At 42.4% G+C, this 15,620-nt stretch overlaps 1 protein-coding gene and 1 long non-coding RNA gene across 6 annotated transcripts in view; both read left to right on the forward strand.

Moving 5' to 3' along the window:
* The window catches only part of WDR17 (WD repeat domain 17), a 121,567-nt gene that overhangs the window by 13,846 nt on the left and 92,101 nt on the right, over positions 1-15,620 (forward strand). The gene's annotated exons all lie outside the window — the stretch shown is intronic.
* LOC142071770 (uncharacterized) lies at positions 9,314-13,155 on the forward strand. Its single transcript, XR_012667963.1, has 2 exons — positions 9,314-10,823; positions 11,484-13,155. It is a non-coding gene; the product is annotated as an uncharacterized LOC142071770 (long non-coding RNA).

Genomic DNA, 15,620 nt, shown 5'->3' on the forward strand with positions numbered 1-15,620 from the left:
CCATGAATTGTTGTTTACTGGCCGTGATCTGTCCATGACTTTTACTAAAAATACCTGTAACTAAAATGTAGCCTTAATTATGGTTAAGTTAATAATGTCTGGTGGTATCCTGCATAAACAATAATATGAATAAGCTTCCAGTACAGGCAATAAATTACACCTGTGCAAATTCGTTGATGGCAGTGGTGTTGGATGGGTGTTGCTGAGGACTTAATCAGAAGACAGTGGGGTGCCTCAAATGTAATTAAAGGTCAGTATCTCCTGTGGAACCTTTAAAACTTCTTACAAAGGTGCAAGAATAAAGGAGACTGGTTGGCTCTGAGTCCTGGTTGGGTGGGCACAGTTGGCAGTTAGGAAAAAATGTTGAACTGTATACTGAGTGCATTTGATCTGTAATTATTGAGAAAATTACATGGAACGCTATGGTGCCATTATCACAGAGTTGCTTTTCAGAATAGAACTTCACTTTAAATGATGCTTTTAAGGTATTGTATTTATTTAATACAATATTATGTGTAATAATACTAATTAATAATACATTCCAGGAATTGTACACATCTATCTTCTAGACTTTTGCAATTGCTGGAATTTATCATGGGTGTATACATTCTAATTTCAATGCATTCAAAACAAGTTTTTGTGTTTACTTTTTTCAGTATCCTGCTTTTTAAATATTGACATTCTGAATTTCCTTAGCACAATATTATGAGTAAAGAAGGATCACAGATGATTTTTAGGGTAGAAAAGCGTTTTTTAACCCTCAAAGCAATGTTAGGATTTATGAATGTATTTTGTTATGTTCTTCATTAAGAAACAGTTAATCTCTAATTTGCACTTGTTGATTTCAAAATGTCTCAACAGAGATATCAAAAACCTTCTGTAAGATGCTATGCTTTGATATGAGGTCATTAATCTGAGGATAGTATTTTGTGCTATTGTAATGTTTCGGGGTTCAACCCGGAAGAGCGAGAGATTGTGTGACAGCCTGCCCTGTAAAGGTGGGTGTCTTAAATGCTCTGTACCTATGTCTCACTGCCTAGGCGCCAAAAGCCAGCAGAGGAGCATGTAGTTCCCTGACTGTCTGTGTGCTGTGTAGCACTAGTTCAAGTGCTGTGACCCCCGAGGAGCCTGCCTACAACACAGCAGCTTGGGTTAATGCTTGCAGGGTGACCCCAGTACATCCCCCCTCCCCCCGCCAACCCCGTCCTGAATTTCCCCCATGCCATCTGTCCTGACGTGTCTGGTCCTCTCCTGGCACACTCAGGGAAACAATATGGACTGTAGTTCCTTTAAAGGGACAAATGTACAGTTTATCAGTTTAACTGTAGTGACAATCCTTTCAGTTTAAACATAGCATTGAGCTGGATTATAGTAAAAAGCCAAGAAGTGTGTTAAAAACAACAAAAATAGGTTAGGTGATACCAGTTAGAAGGGATTGAAGCATAAACATATGCTTTCTAATGGTTAAGATCTAACATAAGCTACAGACTTTGCTCAAGGTAGTTTTCTCACCAGTCATTCTGGCAACTTGGCTGACCAGACCCTCTGGCCAGGACCCAAGGCACAGAGCAAAAAGTGCTTGGGTCTTTTGTCTCGTCAGGTGTAGGCAAAAGATGGAATCTCTCTGTGTGCCTTATATTTCCAACGGGATTTTTTTGTCTTAAAATTCAGAAAGACCTCCTAGAGATTCAGTCTCCTGTGTCTCTCTGGGGTATAGGAGCCATGTTAATTCTCTGTCTCTCGACTACAGGCTCAGGATAACTCCCGCTGGTTTAGTGTGATAGCTTTGTTTATGGCTAATATGTAAATTGAGGTAAATCCACATTCCTTTGTGTAGGACAGTCCTGTTCATCCAGGTTAGGCTGTTTTTGTGTTAAACATGTTTTCTAGTAACATTATACAAAGGAAATTCATAACTTCATATGTAAGGTTAATACGTGCATTTTACAATGATATTAATAACCAGCATCTTATTAGCTTTCATCTGATACCTCAAAAGGCATATTTTGTACAAATATTGCAGAAGTGTGTATGGTGTAAATACAGGGGTGTGTAGGATCACAGCTAGAATTGGGCATATTTTAAAATACTGTTTAAATGTGTTGAAATAGAATTAGACAAGATGAGGCTAAGTTTGAACTCTCACCAATTTTTCACTGGTATAAATACATTGAATTTATTGGCGGTATTCCTAACTCTCAGAAGTGGAAAGCTGGATTGAGTCCAGTGTCATTAAATTACAGACACTACACATCATGTTGGAATTATTTTAAGAAACTAAATAGCTAATTTTCTCTAGAGAAATTAATTATTTTGCTTCATTTTTCTAAAACATAGACAGTAGCGGTAGATATCTTTGACAAATTATAAAGTTTGTAATAATAAATGAATAACAGATTTAGCAACATAATTAATCAACCAATAATAAATGATCTAATACTCTCTTCTATCTCTCTTCCAAAAATACCAGCCCAACTTTTCCAAAAGCATGAGGATAATAGATGGGTTTTCTAGTGTGTCCAAAGTCAACATGGCTATTTTGGATCAAGGAGTGAGGGTGAATTCCAGAGGTGAGGGGGCCCTATCAGGAAACATTCTATTGACAGGTCCTGCTTTCATATACAAAGCCGCTCCAACTTGAAATGCCTTTGTGTATCCAGGTGTTACTGTGTCACGTGGAGAGAGAGGCCATCTCTCAAGTACTTAGGTCCCTTGCAATTTGTCTTTATAGCTCAAAATAAACTGTAAATTAAACTACATACAGAAAACAATAGGCAACTGATGAAGATCATGGAGCACTTGTATAATGTGCTTGTGGTGAGAATTTGTAGTAAATAAGAATTGGGTAGACCTTAGTATTCTTTATCAGCTTCGGTTTCCACACTGATATAAGGTGTGGGTCTATGTAGAGTGCAGTGCAGCAATCTAATCTCAGATTGAGAACGGCATAGTTGATGGTATTAAAGTGTCCAAACAAAAGAAATGGTTGCAACTTCCAGGCTAGATGTATATTGGAGAAGTTGTCCTCTCCACTGTTTCTATATAATTATGTAATAAATAAATTCAACAGTGAAATTCAGATTGTGTGAACTTTACTAACAAATGATGGGCATATATTTTAATTCTAAACAGCAGATATAATTCTTACCATGGTTTCCAACTGCTTTCCCCAGTCTACCAACTTCACCTCAGTTTTATTTTGAGTTTCAATCTACTTTCTCTTATTCATGCACTAGTCATTCTCAGACTTGGGGGCCAGGTACTCAACTGCTCCATCTGGGTCAGAGAAGCGTGAGAGATAGGCACAGACCCTACCTTGGGTTCGGGTTGACTGAGAATTGGTGTACCTTTCCCACTTTCAGGCATTATAGGGATCAAATTATTATAGATTTAATGGCTCCAGTGGTTCCACAATAATAGCTGTGAGGTAAGCTTGGTCAGACTTGGCTGGAAAGTTCTGCTTTCGTCCATTCTTTCATGTAGAGGAGTTCCTATGGAGGAATCCTAGCTTTAAAATTGGTGGCAGACGTTGATGTGCAGGGATTTGATGGAGAGAGGAATTAACTGTGTTGCTGCTGATTGAGAATGATAAATTTAAACCATTTGTAGATCTTCCTCAACAATTTGACTTGCCCTTCTTTGGAGCAGGGAAATATCTCCAATTAAACATTTACTTACAAATGCATTTGGACCTCCAGAACTTCCAGGACTTTTATTATGGAAGTAACTTTCTGGATTTACGTGGCCAGCCATATCCTTTGACAATTTCTAATCCAAAAAACACTACCAAAGATTGAAAATTGGAGTGTTGCTAGGAATAGAGATTTGGATAGACCACTATCTCCAATCCAGTGGAATACAATTGTGTCTAATATTACAAAAGCAACTGTAGACCTGAGACTACAGCTTATTCACCAAATGACGTTTTTTCAAATATACTTGTCCCCATATAAGTTAATGGTAATGGGCCTCATAAATGCTGACCGCTGTTGAAATGTAACTCCCTTGATGCTACACTACCTCATATGTTTTGGGAGTGCCCCTGTATCAAGAATTTCTTGTATGAGATGGGTCAAATGACCAGGGCCATCCCTAGCGGGATGCAGTGCCCTGGGCAGAAGTGACTGATTTGTCTCTTCCGGGACTGACTGTGCTGGTCAATCGCACCAGCCCGTAGGGCCCGGGGGGCCTGGGACGGAAGTGACGGATTTGTCTCTTCCTGGGACCAACCACACCGGCCAATTGCACTGGCCCGCAGGGGCCCCCAAAGCGTGGGGCCTAGAGAGGTCACCCTGATTCGCCCTACCCAAGGGATGGCTCTGCAAATGACCAGTTTGATATTGGACACAAAATTGGAGCTCTCCCTCCTTACTTTCATTCTTGGACATATTCCTGATATCTGGAGGTTCCCTAGTAACAAGGTGATGTGGTTCTAACCTGTAACTTGGTTTGCTAAAAAATTAATTCCATAAAAATGCAAAAGTCATTCCCCATCAAATATAGATACTTGATTCAGTGATACCTGGTATCCCTGAACCCCATCAAACATTGATACCTAGCTGAACTTGCAGCTAAATAGAATGAGTGACATTCTGCAGAAGGAATGCCCAATAAATTCAAAGCAATTTGGGCTGACTTGTTAGAGGTCTGTGATTAATGCAGTCCCTGAAGATAGATATGTCACTTCCCCTCTCTTCTCTTTATCCTAACCCTCTTTACTTAATTTGTATATTATGATGAATTTTCTGTTTTGATATATTTGTTAAAGTTGAAAAAATTAATAAAACAATTATATATAAAAAGGGACATAATCAAATTATTATTAAATTTGTAAAATGAAATTCACCTTGATCCAATCAATAACACCACATCTAGGTTCTTTAAAAATCTAGGATTGAACTAAGTATAGGGCTCATCATGACACAGTGTCATCCTCTGTTTCACTAACTATGGGTGTGATCCCACAAATTGACATAAAATGGGACTACTCACTGCATTAGCACAACTTTGTACAAGCACTGTGCCCCTAACAGATGTTTGTGTGATTGGGCCTGTAGACAGAACCACATTCCCCTAGAATCCAATGGAGGTGGATCTCTGGATGTGGGAAGGACAGTGCTGTGAAGGTGATGCTCCCCTTCAGTGTCAGTGTCCTCCTCGAGACTTCAAGCCATAAGAGTCCCATCTCTTGTGAACACAGAGTGGTTATTCAGGGCCTATGTTAATGCAAAGTTTACAGCTGTATAAAAGACAAGAAAATCAAACTTATTTTTCCAAACCAGCCATAATTCAACACCCTTGCATATGTGTGGTAATTTGTATTCCTGAATAAGGTGGCAACTTTGCCTTAAATGATATCTGATATGCTAGGCACAAATGCTCTGTGACGTAATTGTGGTGGTTGTGGAGCTATAACTTTGGATTTCTTAAATTTTGTACATATAAATCCCCACCAAAATGATGGGTTTAACCATAGTTCTTTGCATTTTATTTCTTCTATCCACAAATAATACTTTGAATTGACATAGCTCTTTCATCAAAAATGAAAAAAAAAAAAAAAGAGAGAACAATGAACATTTGTATAAATACACTACTAGGTTAGTATGTAATGTGTATACAGTAATTTGTTCACATTGCATTGTTCCAAATGTTTTGTATAGGATACCCATCCACTCAGTTTACCTCAAGAAGTCTCCAAGATGAGAGAGTTTATTTCTTGAATGACATAGAGCCTAAACCTAATCCCACTGAAGACAATGGAGTTTTGAAATTGATTTCAGTGAAGCAAGTTCAAAGCTAGATCATCCCTTTATATATACTTTAATTGAGTTATTTTACATAGCTCAGTCACGTAAAAAGGGAAAAGTCAAAGTAGCTGGCCCATAAGTAAGCATAGAATATGCCCCTGAGTTTAACTTTCTAAAATGGTCTTTAAAATGTCTTTTTTTCCTATGTTACACAGTCAGTTTTATAAACTCATATTGCAGTGTCTGTGACCTCAGAGTAATAATTCTCCATTCCTGACATGTGGTTTTGAGGATTAATAATAAACATACCCTTTCTAATTGATTGAAAAGAGGCAATCAGAATATCAGTAATGTAAGGTATATACTATATAAATAGTAAGAGTAATGTGAAGTGTTTGTTTAGCTTCTAAACTGTAATTGGTTCATCAGAATTGTTTCCTGTATGAATTAAGGTCACGATCCTGTAAGGTGCAGTGTGTCTTACCCCACTGATTTCAAAGAGAATTTAGGGTGCTTAGAATCTAATAGGATCTGAGACATAAACATAGGCATGTGGAATGTCTGTTTGATCACAGGGTTTATCACTATGGTGACACTAATTCCAGAATTAAGCAATTACTTCAGTATTTAAGTGAACATGATTTGTATGTTTTGTATTCCTTTTAGAATGTCAGGAGTACATTCAAAAGATTGTGTATTTTAAGACTGAATATGAGTTTTTAATTTGCTCAGAGGTGTGTATGATGATAGTTTATTAACATTATGTTAACCAACTAAAATGGAAATGAATTAAGTTTTTCCAGTTTGGTATATTACAAGAACTATTATACCAACAGTTCTAAAGCCTGTTCTTAGAGAGAGGGGGAAAAAATGATGATTAAAAGAAATGTAAGAATAGTATCAAATTCTTTTTTGAATTAAGTATTTTATAAACTATGTATCTAAAATACTAAAACAAGTTAACCTTCTTTAGGCTAATTTAAAGAGTTTTTTGTTTTGTTTTTGGACTTACATTAACCCATCTTCATATTTTTATTTATTAATTAGGTTATATTCACCTTAAATGAGAACATTGCATGCCATTTGATTACAAAAAGTTTTTGTAAAAATTAGTTTTGACAGCAGGTCAATGAGTGAATGAATATGTTTATCAGTATTTCTAATGTACCCTTGATGTATTGTCTGAGAAGGGGAGCAGTTCAGGCTATTTTTCCCTTTATTATTTTTTATATTTATTTAATTTAGTCTGAAGCCTTCTACTGTATTTAGCTGCATATGGGTACAAGAAGTCATCAGCAGTTAGAACTTCCACACAATATCCTGCCCTCTATTTTAACTTGAGCTGAAGATATCACCACTAGTTGTGTTGAAATGATAATTCAATTTCTGTGTTCATTCAGTCCTTGTCTCCCTGCTGAGACTCTAATGAAAAGTGGGCTTTTGTAATGGTGCCTTTTGTGAGGAGATGCATTTGCCAAACAAGGACTGGATTGAGATCAGAAAACTCATTTTGCATAAGTCACCAGGGCATTGTGTAGTAACAGGCATAAGTGGTAACAACTTGTGGTCACTACTGAACTAATTCAGAACTGAACCAATGATTTACATGAGACAAGTTCTGGTTCCAGCTTAAAAACCCCAGAATCATCGGGAACCCAAAATCCATTTGAAAGGGCAAAGCTGACAGTCTGCAAAAACAATCTTTTCTAAACATACCAGTATTACTTCAAAGTATGAATAACTAGAAGGGGAGGGGAGTAGCAAGCATTAGCAATATGTAAATATGGATATGTTGTGTTTCGTTCACATTCTAAATCTTTGTTCTAAGGAATATATTACAGCTCTGATTTAAAAGACCTAATGCTCATTTCCATGTTAGGGACTGTGGTTTGCTCTACACCTAAAACTAGTTTGACCTAGCTACATTGCTCAGGGCTGTGAAAAATGTCATGCCCTGTATGACGTAGTAAGGTTGACTTAGTCCCCTGTTGCTTATTTGAATTTAAGAATGATTCAAGATTATCAGTAACAGGCTCAGATGGAATTACTTACTAAAAGATTATTATTATTAATCCTAAAGAGCTGGTCTCTGTCTCTCTCTCCTCTGTAACTGGTGGGATGTTGGCAGTCTGCACTCTCCAAACTAACTTCCAAACCTGTGTCCTTTTATAGGGCGAGACAATGAAACTTATTTTTGGAGGAAAATATACTTTTCCACAATTAATTTTACCCTGTGTTCTGTTTTCCTAATTACTAATGACATTTCTTTTATGCACCTCAGTTTACCTGGTTGATAAGCAAAAAGGAATCTCTAATCTGGTCATTATTACAAGCATCTGTGAGAGCCAATGTGCTTAATGAATTAAAAACATCTTTCAGTGAGTCATTATTTCATCCATTTGCATTATTTCATCCATCTGAAATAACAACTATTCCTTATCAGTCACCCAGTTTTGTATATAATGTACTTGTGTAGACACTTTTCATTAGTTTGAGGTTTCTCTTCCTTGGACACCTGGACTATATTAGTGAAGTTAACATAAAAAGTAGGGTTAAAAGTTTATACACAGTCCATTATTAAGTTCAGTTTCCTTCCATCCATTAGGTTCAATTGAAGGACAAAGAACTTTTTAGTTTCAATATATATAGGTAGGGGCCTACCAAATTCACGGTCCATTATGGTCAATTTCACGGCCATAGGATTTGAAAATTGATAAAGTTCACATTTTCAGATGTTTAAATCTGAACTTTCAGTGTTGTAACCTTGGGGCTCGCGACCCAAAAGGGGATTGGGAGAGCGGGGGTGTCACAAACCTGTTGTAGGGAGGTCATGTGATTGCCACCCTCACATCTGTGCTGCCTTCAGAGCTGGACAGAGTGGGGAGGAAGGCGTGCAGAGCTGTCTGCAGCCAGGAAGATACCCAAGAGCAGCCCTGCAAGAAAAGAGCAAGTCCTGCCCTGCCCCAGCCCTGCCTGGACTAGCAGCTAGGAGCCCCCTTTGCTGGGGTGCTCCCAGCAGCACAGGGAAGATCAGATTCAACTTCATGAGCCTCCTCCGGCTTCAGGAACCTCTGGGTCTGCTGCACAGGCCCAGAGCGTTCTGCAGCAGGGGGAGGCACCTTGAGTTGAGTCTGGTCTCGTCCATCCCCCCTCCCCACCTCCAGTAGCTGTGCAGGGGATGGATAAGTCCTGTCCCTCCCCAGCCTAACCAGAGCTAGGAGCCCCTTTTGCTAGGGCGCTCCTAGGAACAAGGGGACATCAGATTTCACTCATGGTCTGTGTTGCGTTTTTCATGGCTGTGAAATTGGTAGGGCCCTATATATAGGGTACTAAATATATCAATACACAACATAAAAGGATTTTGGTTGGCACATAAAAGAATTATGAGAATTTAACTTAAAAATAGTAAAGTTAATATTTACTAACACCACTGTAGACGCAGCTAGATTGAAGGAAGAATTGTAGGTTGATGTTAATTCTGTGGCCTCTTTAGGGGGTAGATTTACTAGAGCAATGGAAAAACCTTGACTGTCACTGTCGTAAGTGTGTATGTATGCTACAGCTGCAGTGCTTGTAGCATAGATATACCCTGTTTCTAGATACCTACCTCTCCCTCAGTCCAAGATGTTTGGGTTGTGCTGCTTTTCCAGCATATTCTTTTCCAGACATATCCATAAAGGCTCCAGTGAACCCCTCTCAAGATTTCATCCCTCCCGGCTGAATAGAATGGAGGTATAGCTCTGCTTCCTTTTTCTCTTCTTAGCTCAGGATGACTGCGGTAGGGAATAGCTCCCCCACTGTCTTTAGAAATAAATCTGAAAAGATTGCATTCCTGCTGTGAGAGAGCTCTTGCCTTGTTGCTAATAAAGTTCACACATTGTGACTATGCCTCAAATTTGCTCACTTTCTTGGAAGCACCTTTATACCTCAAGAGTACCTGGAGTGACTTAAATAAAATACATAAATCTTAGATTAATCTTTCTGCTGAGCTGGTTCTAAGGTTTTTCCCCCAATGTAGGACCTGTCTGCCCCCTCCCAGTTCTTTCTGCCTCAAGAAGACACAGAACTTGTTTTTGCTACAGGTTTGAATCTAAGGGTATGTCTACACTGCAGTTAAAACCCCACAGCTGGCCTGTGTCAGCCCAAGCCCTGAAAGACTAAGGGCTTGGCTACACTTGCGAGTGAGAGTGCATTAAAGGAGCCCCGGGCGCCCTAGCTCACTACCCGTCCACACTGGCAAGGCACGTAGAGCACTCTGACTCGGCAGCTACAGCGCTGCTAGTACTCCACCTCGGCGAGTGGAATAACGTTTGGTGTGCCCATGCTGGAGTGCCGTGGCGCCAGTGTGGACGCCCTGGTCTGTTATTGCTCTGTGATCAGCTTCCAGAAGTATCCGACAATGCCTGTTCTGGCCACTCTGGTCATCACTTTGAAGTCTAATGTCCTGTCCTCAGGTGACCAACTGTCAGACCCGCCCTTTAAATTCTCTGGGAGTTTTGAAAATCCCCTTCCTGTTTGCACAAGCCAGGTGTGGAGTGCTCTCAGCAAATCTTTCCAGGTGACCATGCCTCCATGCGCCAGGCGAGCCCTAGTATGGAGCAATGGCGAGGTGCTGGACCTCATCAGTGTTCGGGGGGAGGAAGCTGTCCAGTCGCAGCTGTGCTCCAGCCATAGGAATTAAGATACCTTCGGGCAGATATCAAGGGACATGATGGAAAGGGGCCATGACCAGGATGCACTGCAGTGCAGGATTAAAGTGAAGGAGCTGCAGAATGCTTACTGCAAAGCCCACAAGGCAAACAGCTACTCTGGTGCTGTCCCTGCGACCTGCCATTTCTACAAAGAGCTGGACACGATACTTGGGGGTGACCCCACCTCCATTCCGAGGACCACCATGGACACTTCAGAGCCGAGTTTAACAAGGTAGGAGGAGGAGGAGCAAGGGTGCTGAGGCAGAGGAAGACACCCTGGAATTCCTAGATGCATGTAGCGAGGAGCTGTTCTCAAGCCAGGAGGAAGGTAGCCAGTCACGGCAGCTGGTGCTTGGGGAAGGACAAACACCAGAGGAGGTTTCTGGTAAGCCGCTTTTATTTTGGGAAGGAAGTTATTCAGTGCGGGCTCTTGTGGGCAAGGAGGGTTAGGGCTGCATGCATGCCTAGATGCGGAATAGGGCGTTAATGTGCTCTCTCAGATCGCGGTAATCGGCCTCAGTGATCTCTTCAAAGGTCTCATCCAGAACTTGGGCAATGCGCTTGCGCAGGTTTCTCGGGAGAGCCACTGTGGTCCTTGTCCCAGTAAGGCTAACTTGTTGTGCCATGGGGGCGGGGACTATTGCTGCACACAGGCAAGCTGCATATGGGCCAGGGCGGAAGCCGCATTGTAGTAGAAGACCCTCCCTTGCTTCCCAGGTCACCCTCAGCAGTGAGATATCTTCCAGGACCAACTCCTGTGGAAAATGTGGGGACAGTGTTCAGTATAGGGGCCCCCTGCCACTGTTGGCTCTCCCCAAGGCACAGAAACTCAGAAGACAGTACAGCCATGAAACAATCAGTCACGCTTGACCCTGTGCTTACTCACCATTTTGGGGCTCCGGTGGGTTATGTGCGCTCACTTTGGGATGGGCAAATTATGCTATTGTTTAGACTGTGCTTGCCCTTAAGTACTGGGGAATCATTGCTCTGCCTGGTGTGAACAATGCTGCCTCTGTTAAGTGTTGGTTGCATTTTGCCTTTACAGATGCAACCTTGAGATCTCAGCTGTCTGTATTATCACCAGCCGAAAGACTCCAAAGAATCAGAAAGAGGCCACGCAGGAGCAAGGAAGACAAGTTGCATGAAGTAATGCAGCATTCAAGTACCGAAAATCAAAAAGTGCAGGAGTGGCGGGACAGTGAAAGGAGGATCTGCCTGCAGAATGAGGAGCGCTGGCACAAAAGTGCGACGCTCCAGCAGCAAAGCACGGATCGGCTGATAAGCATAATGGAGAGCCAAGCAGACTCTATCCAGGCGCTCGTAGCCATGCAGGTGGAGCACTACCGTGCCCCCCGACCCCGGCAGCCCTTGTCCCAAAACTCTTTCCCTTGTGCCCCCATGTTATGCTATACAAAGCACACAGGATCTTTTATAAGAGAGAAGGCAAATACGCCATATTTCTTGAAATTACAACAGCATATGCTTTTCAGTCACACACGCATATACACATCATGCACACAGTCCTGCCAGCTGATGTTTTTATAGTTACCAGTCTGGAGTGTGGCCAGCCAGATTGGGCGCAGAGGGGAGCCGGGCTTTGTTGGGCGCGATCCGATGCTTTTGGAGTAGTGGCAAGATGAACCCAAAATCCCATGGCGAAGCACCCTGTTCTTATAGTTCTTTTTCTGTGCTGAAGTCTATGGATTTTGCTATGTCAGTTTGTGACAGGTTACTCCTTAATTAGTGTATTTTTTGATGTAAACATTCCAAAACACCTCCGAGAGGGTTATCCTGTCCTGGTTCCGATTTAATCAATTGTCCTGTCTTTAGGGGTGCCAGCCTTCACTTCAGGGTAGTCAGTTTGCCTTTCCTTCATTATGGATGCGCGTTGATGATTTTCTGGTGTCATTAGGTCTCTTTACTCCTTTTTCCTTGACCATCTGGTTATAACAATTGCTTTCACACCTTATCTTTTCCTGATGCATGCATTCCTCATTCACACAATCTTTTTACAGAGACCTTTGAGAATATAAACAGTGTCCGTTTATTTTGAATCTCCTTAACATAGACACAATACAAGATCCTATCTTTTACTTACTAAACCTTAAAACAAAGAAATGTATATTTAACTAGAGTGCCTAATTTGTAATACATATAGGAAACCATAGTAGACATAGCTTATCCTAAAACAAAAGGGTGACCATAATCAGTCATAAGGACTGTTCTGGTCTGTCCCTGCCTTAACATCAGTAAAGACACTAGCAGTCCGTCAGATGCATTCCTACCAATGTCCCAGAGGGTCATTCCTTTCTGCTATTCAAAAAGGGTGGCTGATAAAATGAAATCAAGATATACATTAGTACCTCTATTCTTATAATACAATTATAAAATCCTCCTCCTACACCCATGTCACCTCCAACCCACTTTCCCCAACATCCGGGTTCTTATCGCCACCAGCTGCCTCCAACACCTGTAGCTTCGCTACCCAGCCCTGAAAACTATGACCCTTACCCACTGCACTCAACCCCCATCACCAAGCAGTATAGCCACCCTGAAGTGCAGCACTCATTACACAGCACTCCAGACAGGAAGGCTGAGTATGATAACAGGACATATGCAAATCTGTGATTTTACCGTTCCCCACCCCATCTCCTTGCCCTTTCTGTTTCCCAAGCAGTTGTGTTTCTTTTCAATAAATGAATTTTCTTTTCAATAAATGGATTTTTTGGCTTTGAAAACATTATTTATTATTGCATAAAGTAAAAGATACCTTAGCCCAAGAAAGAAACAGGTACTGCCAGTCAGCATAGCAAACACAGATTCCTACTAACATTGGAACCACTGCACTTCACTCCCTTTCAGGGCACCAGACGTTACTGGTGGCTTTCAGCCTCAAATTGCTCCCTCAAGGCATCCCTAATCCTTGCAGCCCCACACTGGGCCCCTCTAATAGTCCTGCTCTCTGGATGTTCAAATTCAGCCTCCAGGTGTTGAACCTCCAAGTTCCATGCCTGAGTGAATTGATCACCCTTCCCTTCACAAATGTTATGGAGCGTACAGCATGCAGATATAACTGGGGGGATGCTGTCATCGGCCAGGTCCAGCTTCCCATACAGAGAACGCCTGCGGCCCTTCAAATGGCCAGAAGCACACTCCACAGTCATCCTGCACCGGCTCAGCCTGTTGTTCATAGAATCATAGAATATCAGGGTTGGAAGGGAGGTCATCTAGTCCAGCCCCCTGCTCAAAGCAGGACCCATCCCCAACTAAATCATCCCAGCCAGGGCTTTGTCAAGCCTGACCTTGAAAACCTCTAAGGAAGGAGATTCTACCACCTCCCTAAGTAAAAGGATTGCTCCTTGCTGCTGTCAAGGCCCCCTGTATAGGATTTCATGAGCCATGGCATTAAAGGGTAAGCTTGGTCTCCAAGGATCACAATGGGCATTTTGACTTCCCCTACGGTGATCTTCTGGTCTGGGAAAAAAGTCCCAGCTTGCAGCTTCCTGAACAGCCCCGTGTTCCAAAAGATGCCTGCGTCATGCACCTTTCCGGGCCAGCCTGCATTAATGTCAATGAAACGACCATGGTGATCCACAAGCACCTGGAGAACTATAGAGAAATGCCCCTTCTGACTAACGTACTCGGAGGCTAGGTGGGCTGGTGCCAGAATTGGAATATGCATGCCATCTGTCGCCCCTCTGCAGTTAGGGAAACCCATTTGTGCAAAGCCATCCACAATATCATGCACGTTACCCAGAGTCACGGTTCTTGTGAGCAGGATGCAATTAATGGCCCTGCAAACTTGCATCAACATGATTCCAATGGTCGACTTTCCCACTCCAAACTGGTTAGTGACCGATCGGTAGCTATCTGGAGTTTCCAGATTGCAATAGCCACCTGCTTCTCTGCCATCTCTGCTCTCAATCTTGTGTCCTTGCACCGCAGGGTGGGGGCGAGCTCATCACGCAGTCCCATGAAAGTGGCTTTTCTCACCCGAAAGTTCTGCAGCCACTGCTCATTATCCCAGACTTGCATGATGATGTGATCCCACCACTCAGTGCTTGTTTCCCTAGCCTGAAAGCGGCGTTCTGTGGTGGTGAGCATGTCTGTGAATGCCACAAGCAAACTCGTGTCATATGCGTTACTCGAGTCGATATCGTCGGAGCCCGCACTGTCACTTTGGATCATAAGGAATAACTGGACTGCCACATGTGACATGCTGGCGAGACTCATCAGCATACTCCTCAGCTGTTCGGGCTCTATTCCCGCAGACCGAAAGGGAAGACAGAGCACGCAGTACAAAAAACGTTGAAAGACGGCACCAAATGTGGACGGAAACACAGGGATTGCTGGGATGTGAACCGATGCATCACGGGGTGTTGGGACAGGACCCAGAATGCCTGGCACCCCCTACCCTCTTCCCACAAGCCACAGCACCAGAATGGGGAGAGGTGCTCTGTGGGATAGCTGCCCATAATGCACCGCTCCCAATGCTGCTGCAAGTGCCGTAAATGTGGCCACGCCAGTGCGCTTGCAGCTGTCAGTGTGGACAGACTGCAGCGCTTTTCCTACTGCGCTCTCCCAATGCAGGTTTAACTCAAAGCGCTCTACATCTGCAAGTGTAGCCATGCCCTAAGTCAGATAAGGGCCTGTTTAATTGGAGTGTAGATGTTCAGGCTCAGGCTGGAGCCTAAGCTCAGGAACCCTCCCCACTTCTGGGGTCCCAGAGCCTGGGCTCCAGCCCAAACCTGAATGTCTGCACAGCAATTAAACTGTGCCTTAGCCCGAGCCCTTTGATCCCAAGTCAGCTGGTATGGGTCAGCCCTGGGTGTTTAATTGTAGTGTAGACATATCCAAAAAGAACCAGCCTGCTCTGTGTGACTAAATCTAGGTCTAGGAAATAGTTACGTAGCATCCTGGAATCTGGTATTAGTTACATACCCCCTCAAGAATTTTTGGAATCAGTACAAATATGTCTTAATCACATCTGGCTCCAAGTAGATTTGTATTCAACCCAATTGGTTTTGGTTTGCAAAAGTTAGTGTGAATGAGCATCTTTGTGTTCATACATCTAGAGTTTTGTTTGGAGTGTCCGGTTTGTATTGCTCCTAAAACATGAAGCAGAATTCACTCCTGATTATTGAGTTTTGTCTTGGTTCACATAGAAACCAAATTAATCTAG

The sequence above is a fragment of the Caretta caretta genome, chromosome 4 (genome assembly GCF_965140235.1).
Source record: "Caretta caretta isolate rCarCar2 chromosome 4, rCarCar1.hap1, whole genome shotgun sequence".
Taxonomy (NCBI): domain Eukaryota; kingdom Metazoa; phylum Chordata; order Testudines; family Cheloniidae; genus Caretta; species Caretta caretta.